Raw genomic sequence first — 16,916 nt, forward strand, 5'->3', positions numbered from 1 at the left:
TTACTGCCTATATTCTCCTCAAGGATTCTGATGGATTCCTGTCTCACGTTGAGGTCTTTTAACCATTTTGAGATTATCTTTGTGTACAATGTAAGAGAATGGTCAAGTTTCATTCTTCTACATATAGCTGTCCAGTTTTCCCAGCACCATTTATTGAAGAGACTGTCTTTTTTCCACTGGATATTTTTTCCTGTTTTGTCAAAGATTATTTGACCATAGAGTTGAGGGTCCATATCTGGGCTCTCTACTCTGTTCCACTGGTCTATGTGTCTGTTTTTATGCCAGTACCATGCTGTCTTGGTAATCACACCTTTGTAGTAAAGCTTGAAATCAGGTAATGTGATGCCGCCAGTTTTATTTTTGTTTTTCAACATTTCCTTAGCAATTCAGGGTCTCTTCTGATTCCATACAAATTTTAGGATTATTTGCTCCAGCTCTTTGAAAAATACCGGTGGAATTTTGATTGGAATGGCATTAAAAGTATAGATTGCTCTGGGCAGTATAGACATTTTAACAATGTTTATTCCTCCGATCCAAGAGCATGGAATGGTCTTCCATCTTTTTGCCTTCTTTAATTTCTTTTAGGAGTGTTCTGTAGTTCCTCGAGTACAGATCTTTAACCTCTTTGGTTAGGTTTATTCCGAGGTGTCTTATGGTTCTTGGTGCTATAGTAAATGGAATCGATTCTCTAATTTGCCATTCTGTATTTTCATTGTTAGTGTATAAGAAAACCACTGATTTCTGGACATTGACTTTGTATCCTGCCACATTACTGAATTGCTGTATGAGTTCTAGTAGTTTGGAATGGGAGAAGATATTTGCAAATGACAGCACAGACAAAAGGTTGATATCCAGGATCTATAAAGAACTCCTCAAACTCAACACACACAAAACAGACAATCATATTAAAAAATGGGCAGAAGATATGAACAGACACTTCTCCAATGAAGACATACAAATGGCTACCAGACACATGAAAAAATGTTCATCATCACTAGCCATCAGGGAGATTCAAATCAAAACCACATTGAGATACCACCTTAAACCAGTTAGAATGGCCACAATTAGGAAGACAGGAAACAACGTGTGTTGGAGAGGATGTGGAGAAAGGGGAACCCTCTTGCACTGTTGGTGGGAATGCAAACTGGTACAGCCACTTTGGAGAACAGTGTAGAGATTCCTCAGGAAATTAAAAATAGAGCTTCCCTATGACCCTGCAATTGCACTACTGGGTATTTACCCCAAAGATACAGATGGAGTGAAAAGAAGGGCCAGCTGTACCCCAATGTTTATAGCAACAATGGCCACGGTCGCCAAACTGTGGAAAGAACCAAGATGCCCTTCAACGGATGAATGGATAAGGAATGTGTGGTCATTATACACTATGGAGTATTATGCCTCCATCAGAAAGGACGAATACCCAACTTTTGTAGCAACATGGACAGGACTGGAAGAGATGATGCTGAGTGAAATAAGTCAAACAGAGAAAGTCAAGTATCATATGGTTTCACTTATTTGTGGAGCATAACAAATAATATAGAGAACAAGGGTAGATGGAGAGGAGAAGGGAGTTGAGGGAAATTGGAAGGGGAGGTGAACCATGAGAGACTATGGACTCTGAAAAACAACCTGAGTGTTTTGAAGTGGCGGGGGGTGGGAGGTTGGGGGAACCAGGTGGTGGGTATTAGGGAGGGCACAGATTGCATGGAGCACTGGGTGTGGTGAAAAAACAATGAATACTGTTATGCTGAAAATAAATAAAAAATTTAATTAAAAAAAAAAAAAAAGAAAACTAAAGTGAGACCAAAAAGTTATGGAGACTCTTTGTCTTAGGAAATTTGAAAAAATGAGTTTTAAATTCTTTGGTGAGTACTACAATTATATAAATATGTAACAATTTTTACATAACAGATTGAAATAATTACATTAATATTTAGTAAATAAGAAGTTTACTACATTCAAACTTCAAGATTTTTAACTAGATAGCCTGTTTATTATTAAAAGACAAAATAAAGAATACAGAAAAATTAACATGTAGATGGGAGAGATGTGTAGGGTAATGTATGTGGGGAAAAACACAGACATCCCATGCTTTCTTTAAGTGTGCCACTCTCCCCAAATTTCCATATGTTCCCAACTTTCAAGTTTCCCAAGATATTTTAAATGCTATTTGGGTCTGTCAAGATGTTGCAGAAAGAAGGGATAGGAAAAAATAAATCAAGCCTAAAATAATATGTCCATAACAAGACATACAATTTAATGGATGGCCCATACTTTCCTCTTACTACACATCAGCTCTCACCAATGAAGCCGAGATATGGCCAACATAGTTGATGCATCCACTACAGATTTCATCTTCTTGGGACTCTTCCCTGAGTTCCAATATGCCAGCCTCCTGGTCTACCTCATCCTTCTGGTCTACCTTATTACCGTCACAGGAAACTCTATCTTCATCTTTCTAATCTGGGTGGACTCCTACCTCCACACTCCCATATGCTTCTTGCTCAGCCAACTTTCCATCATTGATTTGTTCTATATTTCCATCTTGGCTTCTTAAATGGTCATTAACCATTCCTTAGGAAAGCACAGCATCTCTCTCATTGGCTGTGGAGTCCAAATGTTCTTCTGCGTGACTTTAGGTGGCACTGAGTGTCTCCTCCTAACTTTTATGCCCTATGACCAATTTGTGGCTGTCTGTAACCCCCTTCACTACACAATCATCACAAACCCTAAAGTCTGCTTGCTAAGGGAAGTGGCATCATGGACTGGAGCTGCTCAAAATTCGCTCATTCAAACCATCTACACCATTCATTTTCCTGTCTATAGTCTGAAGAAAAAAAATCACTTCTTCTGTGAGATATCAGCCATCCTGATGCTATCTTGTGAGGACACTTCAGATTATGAGATGGTGTTGTTTATGGTAAGTATTATATTTATACTCACCCCCTTTAGCTTAATAGTGACTTATGATATTTGAATTTTCCTCATTGTTCTCAAAATAAACTCTCCTGGGGAGAGGAAAATAATTCCGTCCACGTGCTCTTCTCCCTTTATTGTAGTGAGTCTCTACCTGGGACTAGCAATAGTGATGTAGATGACACTTGGCTTTTCCCACACCCCAGTACTAGATCAAGGTCTCTCCATGATCTATACTATCCTCACCCCCATGCTGAACCCTTTAATTTATAGCCTTAGAAACAAGGAGGTTGTGGGGGCTATAAAGAAGGCCCTGGGAAAGTACCTAATATCAAAATGGTTTAAGAAATATCACTATCATACTTCGTATTTATAAACAGTTCCGGAATGGAAATCAAATTCCTTGGCTTGAAGTTTTCTTTAGGTATGGAGAATGTTTATTTAGAGACATAGATTATTGTAAAACAGTCCTTAAATTGTCAAACAACTTATTCTTTTTGAAACAAAACAATTGAATTTAGTAAAGAGTTGCTTTAATAGAAATATTTGAATAAAAGGGCTTTGGTAACAAATAGATGGAAGTATACATTTTTCTTAAATCATCCACAAAAGTGGACAAGCAATATTGTCATATTTTACCATCAAAGAGACAAAGGAGAGAGTGAATGCTTCTAACAAAGACATCCATTTTCTCCATGAAATACTGTTTTATCCAGGTTGATGTTACCTATATAAAATTACATTGAAGCCCATTATTGAATTAAAATTGACAGGCAGTACAATATTACAGTCAGTTGAGCAGGTCAACAACATATTGACAATTCTATATATTATGCAGTGCTCACTGTGATAAGTGTAGTCACCATGCAATCTTATTACAATATTATTGACTACATTCATTCCCTACGTTGTTGTTGTTGTTTTAAATCTCCATGACTTACTAATTTTCTAACTTGAAATTTTGTAGCTATTAATCACTACGATCTATTTTGTTCAACTTCCACCACCAGCCCATTGGAAACCACTGGTTTGTTCTCTGTATTTGAAAGAATGTGTTTTTGTTTGCTTGCTTTAGATTCCACATATAAGTGAAATCATATGGTGTCTGTATTTGTCTGATTTGTTTTACAGAGCATAACACCTTCTAGGTCCATCTACATCATTGCAAATAACAAAACCTCATTATTTCCTATGGCTGAGTAATATTGCAATACACACACACACAAACCACATTATCAATCATCACGGGACACTGGGCTTGCATCCATATATTGATTGTTATAGATAATGCAGCAGTACATATGGTGTATTTTTTTCAAATTATTGTTTTCATTTTCTGTGAGTAAATACCAATGAATGGAATTATTGGATCATATGATATTACTAATTTTAATTTAGGAGGACCCTCCATACTCTTTTGCACATGATTTCCCTTATTTGAATTCTCACCAATAGTGTACAATGGTTCCCTTTTCTCCATATTCTTGCCAACATTTGTTATTTCTTGTCTTTTGTATAGTAGTCATTCTGATTGGTGTGAAGTGGTATTACATTGTAGCTTTTATTCACATTTCCATTATGAATAGAGAAGTTGAGCATCTTTTCATATGTTTGGGTCTCATCTGTATATATTCTTTGGACAAATGTCTTCTTGGGTTCTTTAGCCATTTTTAAATTGGATATTTTGCTTTATGATTTTAAATTGTTTATATTCTTTATTTATCTTAGATAATAATCCTTTATTAGATATATCATTTACAAATATCTTCTCCCATTCATTACATTGTTTTTATTTATTTATTTATTTATTAATTTTGCTGATGGTTTCTGTTGCTGTGCAAAACTATTTTTGATGTAGTTGTTATTGTTATTTTGGTGATGTCCCAGTAATTCATTTTTAAAAATTTTTTCTCTTGTCTGAGAAGATATATCCATAAACACGTCGTTAAGGCCAATGTCCAAGTGATTACTGCCTGTTTTGTCTTGGAATTACATGGTTCTAGGTCTCACATTTAGGTCTTTAACTAATTTTGAGTTTATTTTTGTGAATGATGTAAGAAAGTGATCTAGTTTCATCATTTTCCATTTAGCTATCTAGTTTCTCAAACACTATTTTTTTTAAGTCTGTTTACTAAACCTCCAGGGAAGATGTTAGAGTAGGAGAAACTTACATCTTCCCATGGATACAACTAGATAACATTAACAGCAGTTTAAACAATCTGGAAAAAAACAAAAACAAAAACAAAAAAACCTAAAGACTGGCAGACCAAACTCTCCACAACTAAATATAAGGAAGAGATCACATTGAAGAAGGTAGAAAGGACAGAGATACACTCAGGATCTAAACATATCCACAAGAATGTCTGTGAGATAGAGGGACAGAATGGACATGGAGAGTGTAGAGAAACAGACTGTCACAACAGGAAGCCCAGAAAGGAAAGATTAGTCCCCCATATCAGTTGGTTTTGAAAATCAGAGACACTGAAACTCATGAGTTCCTATAATCATAGGGACATAACTTAGAATTTCAAAAATCAGTGGGTTTTGCTAAAGGAGAGCTGGGAGTGCAATAAGAAACTGATTCCTTGCCCTTAAAGAGACATCACAAAAAACAATCCTGTAGAGAGACAGCATAAAAGCTGTATTTGGAAAAACACCTGCAGTATACAGGAGGGAGATATGTTTACTAATCTCAGAGTGTGCTGTAGGGGCAGGGATCATTGGGAAACTTCTTTGTGAACAGAGGATCTGGGGGTTCATTTTTCACCTCTCCCAGTCAAAACACAAGGTCACCTGGAATCAACATGGCACGTACATTCCCTACTAAACTTGCTAACAAAAATGCTTCACTCTCACATTCTCCTCTGGAAACAGCCTCTCCAGCCAGGCCTCAACTTCAAGTCTCCTCTCAGAGAAGCCCCCAGAAAACTTTCTTAACACTATTGAACCCCCCAACCTGCCTTTCTGCAGATCCACCCCTTCCATACACTCTTAGAGCTCATCCAAAAGTGATTCAACAAGCTTGGCCATATGCAAGCATACCTAAAGGGGCCAACCGCACTCCAAAGTGACTCCTTCCCTGGGGAGAGGGAATGATAACCACAAATAACCATTGGGCTGTGAACTCAGCAGTGGGCTGGGGGAAGGCAGCTGGTGTAACAGCTAGGCCTTGCCCCAAAATGAAAGCTTCTCATGGACAAAACAGAGAAAGTGCCTGGAATTTCGGTGCTATTGCATCTCTGGCAAATGGATGGTATAATTCATCTTAAGTGCAAGATGACCCCGGAATGGTCTACTGCACTCCAGGGAGCAAACCCTGCTTACAACAGGGAAAAAGACCCATTGCAGATGGCTGGATCAAGGGCAAAATCAGCTTAGCCATGACAGCAGGGTATACATAACATATATAAGAGACACACTTGAAGTGGCAGATTCAAAGGTTCAAGTGAAGTGATACTGCATTTCAGGACACTATAGACAGGATCTCTTCTTCATAACCCACTATTTTCAGGAGACATCACTGACTTTCCTAACATTTAGAAACATACAGAGAGTTAGGGAAAATGAAAAGATAGAGGAATATGTCTAAAATTAAAGAACAAGACAAATTCACAGAAAGAGATCTAAGCAAAAAGGAGACACACGATGTGCATGATTGAAGATTTAAAATAATTATCATAAATTTATTCACTGGACTTGAGAAAAGAGTTTCCAAGACAAAAAAATATTAAAGGAATTCATGAGTACTAAATAAGCCCTGTAAGAAATACTAAAGGGAATATTTTGAGTAGAAAGGGAAGACCATAAGTTGGATTAATAATAGTAGGAATACAAAAACAGTATATTTATATAATAATTACATAATCATAAAGAGAATGTCAAAAAAAGGTCATTGTAAATATTTATTCACCCAACATGGATGCAGCCAAATGCCATAGAGCATTTAATAACAAAGAAGTAATAGTAACATCAAACTAATAGAGGAATTGAACACCCTACTTACATCAATAGATCATCAAAACAGAACATCAGCAAGAACAAAGTGGCTTTGAATAACACATTAGAGCATATAAACCTAATAGATATATTCAGAACATTTTATCCTAAAGACAGGATCCACATTATTTCAAGTGTTCTTGGAAAAGTCTCCAGAAAACAAGTATCAGCTGGGTGATGGGCATTAAAGGGAGCATATGATGTGATGAGCACTGGGTGTTAAACACAACTAATGAATAACTGAACACTATATAAAAAAATGATGATGTACTGTATGAAGACAAATGTAACACAATAAAAATAATAATAATTTTTTAAAAAGTTTCAACTTTTTTTTTAAAGTTTGAAATCATACCATGCATCTTTTCCAACCATAACACTACAAAACTAAAAAACAAAACATAAGAAAATATCTTGGAAGATCACACATACATGTTGGATGTTATTTACCCTACATGTAAATGGTTAAATCAAGAAATCAAAGAAGAAATCAACAAATACATGGAAACAAATAAAAATGAAGCACAATAATCCAGTCTTTGGGATGCATCAATAGATGTTCAAAGATGGAAGTTTATAGCAATGTAGGCCAACCTCAAGAAATAAGAAAAATCTCAAATAAATAACCTAACCTAAACCTAAAGGAGCTAGAAAAACAAAACAAAACAAAACAAAACAAACAAATAGAGCCTAAACCTGTGGAAAGAAGTAGATAATAAAGATTAGTGCAGAAATGAATGAAATCGAAACTAAATTATCAACAGAATAGTGTGGAGATTCTTCAAAAAATTAAAAAAGTAGAGCTACTTTATGACCCAGCAATTGTACTACTGGGTATTTGCCCTAAAGATACGATGTAGTGAAAAGAAGGGACACCTGTACCCCAATGTGCATAGCAGCAATGGCCACAATTGCAAACTGTGGAAAGAGCCAGGATGCCCTTCAACAGATAAATGGATAAAGATGATATGGTCCAGGGCACCTGAGTGGCTCAGTTGGTTAAGTGATTGCATTTGGCTCAGGTCATGATCCTGATCAAGGATCAGGATCAAGTCGCACATTTGGCTTCCTGCTCAGCAGGGAGCCTGCTTCTCCCACTGACCCCTCTCCTCTCTAAAATAAATAAATAAATAAATAAATAAATAAATAAATAAAATTTAAAAAAAGAAGATGTGGTCCATATATACAATGGGATATTATGCCTCCATCAAAAAGGATGAATACCCAACTTTTGTATTAGAATGGATGGGACTGGAGGAGATTATTCTGACTGAAATAAGTCAAGCAGAGAGAGTCAATTATCATATGGTTTCACTTATGTGTGGAGTATAAGAAATAACATAGAGGACATTAAAAGAAGGAAAGGAGAAGTGAATTGAGTGAAATAGGAGGGGGAAATGAAGCATGAGTGACTGGACTCTGAGAAATAAACTAAGGGTTTTGGAAGGGGGGTTTGGGGGTTTAGGTGAGGCTGGTGGTGGTTATTGAGGACATGTATGGCACGGAGCACTGGGTGTGGTGCATAAACAATGAATCTTGGAACACTGAAAAATAAAATTAAATTTAAAAAAGTTTCTGTACAGCAAAGGAAACAGTCAACAAGAAAAAGAGTCAACCCATGCAATAGGAGAAGTTATTTGCAAATCACACTACAGACAAGGGCTGATATCCAAGATCTACAAAGAACTCCTCAAACTCAACACCCAAAAAACAGATAATCGTGTCAAAAAATGAGCAGAAGACATGAACAGACACTTCTCCAATGAAGAAATAGAAATGGCTAGCAGAACACTTGAAGTTTCGTTCATCATCAGTAGCCATCAGGGAAATTCAAATAAAAACCACATGGAGATACTACCTTACACTGGTGAGAATGGCAAAGATTAACAAGGCAAGAAACAACAAATGTTAAAGAGGATGTAGAGAAAGGGGAACCCTTTTACACTGTTGGTGGGAATAAAAGTTGGAGCAGCCACTTTGGAAAATAGTGTGGATATTCCTCAGTAAATTAAAAATGGAGCTACCGTATGACCCAGTAATTGTACTATTGGGTATTTACCCCCAACATACAGATGTAGTGAAAAGAAGGGACATACGCACTCCAATGTTCATAGTTGCAATGTCCACAATATCCAAACTGTGAAAGAGCTGAGATGCCCTTCAACAGATGAATGGATAAAGAAGATGTGGTCCATATATTCAATGGACTATTACTCAGTCAAAAAGGATGAATACCCAACTTTTGCATCAACATGGACAGGACTGAGATTTTGTTGAGTAAAAAAAGTCAAGCAGAGAAAGTCAATTATCATATGGTTTCACTTACTTGTGTAATGTAAGGAATAACATGGAGGACATTAGGAGAAGGAAAGGAAAAGTGAATTGCAGAAAATCAGAGGGAGAGACAACCCATGAGAGATGTGGACTCCAAGAAACAGACTTAGGGTTTTAGAGGGGAAGGAGAAGGGGGATGGATGAGCCTGGTGGTGGGTATTAAGGAGGGCATGTATTGCATGGCGCACTGGGTGTGGTGCATAAACAATAAATCTTGGAACACTGCATCAAAAACTAATGATGTATTTTATGGTGACTAATACAACACAATTTTAAAAACATCATTACTTTAATAGATGCAGAAACTGCATTTGACAGAATTCAACACTTTTTCATGATATACACTCTCAATGAAGTAAGTTTATAGGAGACACAATTTAGATAATAAAGCCATATAGGGTAAGTCTATCATTAACATCATACTCAACAGGTAAAAGTGAAAGCTTTCTTCTAAGATCAGGTATAAGATGATGATTTTATTCTCATCACTTTTATTCAGCATAATACTGGAAGTTCTAGTTCCAACAGTCTGACAAGAAAAAAAAAGGCAGTCAGATTGGTAAGGAAGATATAAAATTGTCAGTATTTGTATATGATTGGATACTATAGATGTAAACTTTAAAGACTCCACCAAAAACATACTAGAAGTGAAAAAGAAACTCAATAATCACAGGATAAAAATTAATATACAGAAACATTTTGCACTATTATAAACTGAAAATCAAGTAGAAGAAAAGTAATTTAACAGTTTATATTCCAATTATAATTTCTTGAGAAAAATAAAATACTTAGAAATAAAATTAACCTGGGGGGTTATAGACCTGTCATCTGAAAACTATAAAAGATTAATGAAATAAAGATGATACAAACAAGTCCAAAGATACACCACACTAATGAATTGGAAAAATTTTATATTGTCTAAGTGTCCATAGGACCCCAAGCAATCTACAGATTCAATTCATTTCCTGTCAAAATTGCAATAGTTTTCAGAGAACAAGAATAAATACTTGAAGCCACAAAAGACCCCAAGTAGCCAAAGCAAGTTTGGGAAAAACAAAAACAGCTGGACATACAATAATCCCTGATTTCAAGATATACTACAAAGTTATTGTAATTCAAACAGTATGGTAATGATATAAAAATAGATGTACAAAATGTAACCGGATAAAGATCTCAGAAATAAAGACACACTGATATGTTCAATTAATCTACAGCAAAGAAGGTGAGACTATACAATGGGGAAAAGACTGTCTCTTTGATAAGTAATGCTTGGAAAACTTCACACTTAAATCCAATAAACAGTTACATCCAGTAAAACTGGACCACTTTCTTACACTATATGGAAAAATAGACCCAATATAAATTGAAAATATGAATAAGTGATCTGAAACCATAAAATCTCTTTAAAAAACATAGATGGGAATATCCTAGAGATCTGCCTTAACAAATTTATTCTATATATGTCTTCCTACTCAATGGAAACAAAAGTAAACACAAACTATTGGGATTATGTCAAATAAGATGTGCACACCAAAGGAAATAAATAAAATCAAAAGACTGAAGTGAATAAATAAGATTGAGTATACTTATCTTAATGAGCCCTATAAATGTATAGAATTGTTGAATCACTATATTGTACACTTGAAACTAACATAACACTGCACATTAATTTTACTTGAATAAAATGAACAACAACAACAAAAAAGCAGTAAAAATATCCCCCAAACCAAAGGTAACTTAGTGAATGGAAGAAAGTATATGCAAAATCCATATTTAATAAGGGGTTAACATACAAAATATATTTTAGGGATACATCGGTGTCTCAGTTGGTTAAGCATCTGTTTTCAGCTCAAGTCATGATCTCAGGGTCCTGGGATCAAACCCCACAGGGAGCCTGCTTCTCCTTCTCCCTCTGCCATTCCTCCTGCTTGTGCTCTTTGTCTCTCTAGCTCTCTGAGAAATAAATGAATGGAAATATATATATATATATATATATATATATATATATATATAAACTTGACACCAAAACAAACAAACAAAAAAACTTCATTAAAAGTGGGCAGAGATCCTGACTTTTTTTTTTCCAAGAAGGACATACAAATGAAAACAGACAGTGGAAAAAAATCCTTAACACTACTAATCACCGGGAAAATGCAAATCAAAACTGCAATGAGATACCATATCACACATGCCAGAATGAATACTGTAAGATAAAGAATAAATAAAGTGTTGGTGAGGTTGTAGAGAAGTGGGAGCTCTCATGCATTGTTGGTGAGAATATACATTGGTGCAGCCACTGTGAAAAAGAGTATTGAGATTTCTCAGACACATTAAAATAAAAATACTATATAACCCAGTAATTCCACTACTGGGTATCCACTAATTTGAAAAGATATGTAAACTCTCATGTTTACTGCAGCATTTCTTAGAATGATGAAGGTGTGGAAGCAATCCAACTGTTCATTGATAGACAAATACATAGAAAATCAATAATATATAGATATATTGATGGATAGAAGACAGATAAATATATGATAGATAACAGATGGAAACATGATGGATAGATGATAGATGGAAAGATAGAGAGATTATAGATATATGGTAGATAATAGATGATGATGATAGATATAGATAGATAGATAGATAGATGATAGATAGATAGAAATAAGGAAAGATAGATAATTACTCAGCCATAAACGAGAATGAGATCTTGCCATTTGTAAGAACATGAATGGACCGAAAGTTTATTATGTTAACTGAAATAAGCCAAACACAACAATCCTTATCAAAATAGCATCAATTGATTTTTACAGAGCTGGAAAAAATAATCCTAAAATTTGTATGGAACCAGAAGAGACCCCAAATAGCCAAATGAATGAAAAAAGAAAACCAGAGCTGGAGACATCACAATGCCAGACTTCAGGCTCTATTACAAAGCTGTAATCATCAAGACAGTATGTTATTGGCATGAAAACAGATAGTTCAATGGAATAGAATAGAGGATCTAGGAATGGACTCTCAACTCTATGGTCAACTAATCTTTGACAAAACAGGGAAGGATATCCAATGGAAAAAAGAGTCTCTTCAATAAATAGTGTTGGGAAAACTGGACAGACACATGCAGAAAAATGAAACTGTTCCATTTTCTTACACTATACACAAAAATAAATTCAATATGGATGAAAGACCAATGTGAGAGAGGAACCCATCAAAATCCTAGAGGAGAACAATAACCTCTTCAACTTCGGCTGCAGCAACTTTTTGCTAGACACATCTCCAAAGGCAAGGGAACCAATGGCAAAAATGAACAATTGGTACTTCATCAAGATAAAAAGCTTTTGTACAGCAAAGGAAACAGTTGACAAAACCAATGAAATGGGAGAAGATATTTGCAAATGACATATCAAATAAAGAGTTAGTATCCAAAATCCATAAATAATTTATCAAACTCAACACCCAAAGAACAAACAATCCAGTTAAGAAATGGGCAGAACACATGAAGAGGAATTCCTCCAAAGAAGACATACAAATGACCAACATACACATGAAAAAATGCTCAACATCACTCAGCATCAGGGAAATACAAATCAAAAACATAATGTGGTATCATATCACACCAGTCAGAATGGCTAAAATTAAAAAGTCAGGAAATGACAGATGCTGGTGAGGATGTGGAGAAATGGGAATCCTCCTGCAGTGTGGGGATGAAACTGGTGAAGCCAATGTGGAAAACAATACAAAGATTCCTCAAAAAATTAAAAATAGTGCTACCCTATGACCCAGAAATTTTACTACTGGGTATTTACCCCAAAGATATAAATGTGATTCAAAGGGACACCTGCAACCCAATCCCAATGTTTATAACAACAATGCCCACAATAGCCAAACTATGAAATGTTTGCCAGATGTCCACTGGCAAATGACTGGATAAAGAATATGTGATATATACATATCACATATCATATATATATATGAAACACATTTATATGTGTCACATGTATGTGTGTGTGTGTGTGCATGTATATAATATATATGTATGAAAAGTGTATATATATACAAATGGATATATATGTACATATACATATACATGTGTATGTATATATATATGTGTGTGTATATATATATATATATATAGAGAGAGAGAGAGAGAGAGAGAGATGTATAAATCAGCCATCAAAAATGAACTCTTGCCATTTGCAATGACATAGATGGAACTGGAGATATTATGGTAAGCAAAATAAGTCAATCAGAGAAAGACAATCACACGATTTCATGCATATGTGAAATTTAAGAGACAAAATAGAGGATTATAGGGGAAGAGAGGAAAAAATAAAACAAGATGAAACCTGAGAGGGGGACAAACCATAAGAGACTCTTAATCATAAGAAACAAACTGATGGTTGCTGGAGAGGTGGGTATAGGGAGTGGTATAACTGAGTGATGGAAATTAAGGGGGTGTGCTTGATGTAATGTGCACTGGGTATTTTATATAAGAATGATGCATCACAGGTCTATACATCTGTAACCAATAATATATTATATTTTAATTTAAATATTTTTAAAATATTTAAAACATTTTTAAATAAAAATTTAATTTTTAAAATATTTTTTTATTTTTTTAAATAAATTTTTAAAATAAAAGTTTAAATAAAAATATTTAAATGTTTAAATTTATTTAAATTTTTAAATGTTTTAAAATATTTAAAACATTAAAATTTTTAAAACTTTTTAAAAAATGTTAGCTCATAGTAGGCATTCAATAAGTCAAAATCAAAGTTAAAAAGTAAATCAGACACAGTAAGACAAATACCTTATGATTTCATTTATATGTGGAAAAAATATATATGTATATATATATCAGATATGTGTAATCTAAAAATATAAATAAAACAAATGAGCAAACAAAGAACAAAAGCAGAATCATAGTCATAAATACAGAAAACACTTTGCCAGAGAGGAAGGAACTGCAGGGATGAGTAAAATATTGAAATTAGAGTAAGCAGTATAAACTCCCAGCTGTAAAAAAATTAAATAAGTCACAGGGATTAAAAACACCCATCCATGTTGTCACAAGTAACAAGATTTTTTTCTTTGTTTTATGGCTGAGTAGAATATATATCTCTTTACCCTTTCATACCTCAGTAAACACATTTTTTTTCATATCTTGGGTCCTATTACTATGCTACAATTAAGATGGGAATGCGCGTATCCTATTAAATTAGTTTTACTATATTTGGTTTATTTTTTATTATCTTCCATTTAATACCCAGAAGTAGAGTTGCTAGATCATATATTTCTTTTTCTTTTTCTTTCTTTCTTTCCTTTTTTTTTTTTTTTTTTTTGCGAAACTGCTCATTTTTATCCATAGTGGCTGCATTCCCACTAACAGTGCCTGAGAGCTCTCTTTTCTCCAAAACTTCACCAACATTGGTTCTTTCGTTTTTTTTTTTTTTTAGGATAGCCATTGTAACAGATAGGAGGTGTTATCTCATTGTGATTTTAATTTACATTTCTCTGATGATTAGTGATGTTGAGCATTGTGTTTGTGCTCTGTTAGCTATCTGTGGGTCATCTTTAGAGGAATTTCTATTGATAAGGATCATGTTGAATCTATTGTTTGCTTTGGAGAATATGGACATTTTACTAATATTATTTTTCTAATCTATAAACATAGAATATATTTCTGTTTATTTGGATATTTTCCAATTGCTTTTTATCAGTGTCTTACAGTTTTCCATGTACAGATCGTTCATTGCCTTGGTTAAACGACTATCCAGGTATTTTATTTATTTATTTATTTGATGCCATTGTAAATTGGATCAGTTTCTTAATTTATAATGCAAATAGTTTGATATTAGTCTGTAGCACAACACATTTTTGTACATTGACTTTGTATCCTGTAACTTTAATGAATATATTTATGAATATATTTATGGGTTGAAGAGTGTCAGTTTTACTTCTTTTTAAGTTAAGATTGGTTTTATATATTTTCTTGCCTAATGGCTTTACTGGGACTTCCAATACTTGCCTTGTTCTTGGTAGTAGAAGTAAAGAAGCAGGAGAGTGCAGGGCATGGTCATGCCTGCTGGCTTTAGTGAGGCAATAGAAGCGCACAGGGCTGGATTCACTCTTATTATCTGCAATCAAATTTAATTAAAGTCTGGGGACTATGTTCCCATAGGTCATTCACTTCAAAGGTCTCCAAAATGATAACAAATTACTAAGCCACCTACCAATTTAGATCTTACCTGTAATACCAACCAGTATTTAATATACATAGTATTCTATAATCATAGTCACTGGGCTCATTCCCAAAACATATGTCTCTCCATCAACACCAAGACAATTGCATATATTTCCTATGCAAAAGAAGTCTAATTCTGCATAGTGAGAAGATAACACTTGATCACAGAAAACCTAAAAGTTGTCATCAATTTCAAGAGGCAACAGTGTCTGGAGATAAGTAGAATCTAAGGTAGATACTAAACTAGCAGAAAAAAGAAAAGAGTCTTGAACTACAACTGGTAATGGATATTCTGTAGAAAATTTGTATGCTTATTAAGTTTCACAGGTAATTATACTTACAAAAGTAAAAATAACTGTGACAGTCTTAAATGAGTATTTCATATGCTTCCCAGGGTTCAGGTATAGAAGAAAGCTATATGAAATGGTAATATTTCTGTTTGACTAACAGCCTGAATGATATTAATTAAATAATTGTGTTATAAATACTCTTGTATGACAAAACCTGGCATAATATGGAGCAGGCATTACTCATGATGTTGAGGGAGACATTTGAGAGTGAGAATTACCAAAATTTCAGACTAAAATCTCATATTTTCTTTTTTTATTGTTATGTTAGTCACCTTACTGTACATCATTAGTTTTTGATGTTGTGTTCCATGATTCATTGTCAAAACTGATAATTTCAAAGATCTGCCTAAACTCAGTAACCAAGTGAAACTTATAATAATCTCTTCAACTTATCCTATTGTTTTTAGAAAAACTGGGGCATGTGGGTGGCTCAGTGGGTTAAAGCCTCTGCCTTTGGCTCAAGTCATGATCCCAGGATGCTGGGATTGAGCCCCTGTCAGGCTCTCTGCTCAGCAGGGAGACTGCTTCCACCTCTCTCTCTCTCTGCCTGCCTCTCTGCCTACTTGTGATCTCTACCTGTCAAATAAATAAATAAATAAATAATCTTAAGGGGAAAAAAAAAGAAAAACTATCTAGTGAAAGAGTTATGATTTATTTTCATTTTCCTTGTGCATACCTACATAAGCACAACCTCAAATCATGCCAACAATAATGGCATGCTGTATTCCTAAAATGATATAAATAGTCATAATGTGGAAGACTTTTAAAAGTTCAGTAAAATCCTATAGTTAATGTAACATTGCACTCTTCATTTTGAGTAGATTGATCTTCTAGATTAAAAAATAATGGAAATAGGGGCGCCTGGGTGGCTCAGTGGGTTAAAGCCTCTGCCTTCGGCTCAGGTCATGATCCCAGGGTCCTGGGATCGAGCCCCACGTCGGGCTGTCTGCTCAGCAGGGAGCCTGCTTCCCCTCCTCTCTCTCTGCCTGCTTCTCTGCCTACTTGTGATCTCTGTCTGTCAAATAAATAAATAAAATCTTAAAAAAAATAATGGAAATATATTGAGTTTGCTGCAA

At 34.7% G+C, this 16,916-nt stretch overlaps 1 pseudogene across 1 annotated transcript; it reads left to right on the forward strand.

Annotated features, from left to right (window-relative positions):
- The first annotated feature begins 2,317 nt into the window (after positions 1-2,317).
- On the forward strand, positions 2,318-3,292 carry LOC308342659 (olfactory receptor 2T27-like; annotated as a pseudogene). Its single transcript has one exon. The product of its transcript is annotated as an olfactory receptor 2T27-like (transcript).
- Positions 3,293-16,916: the final 13,624 nt, after the last annotated feature.

The sequence above is a fragment of the Martes martes genome (assembly GCF_963455335.1).
Source record: "Martes martes genome assembly, chromosome: 5".
Lineage (NCBI taxonomy): Eukaryota > Metazoa > Chordata > Mammalia > Carnivora > Mustelidae > Martes > Martes martes.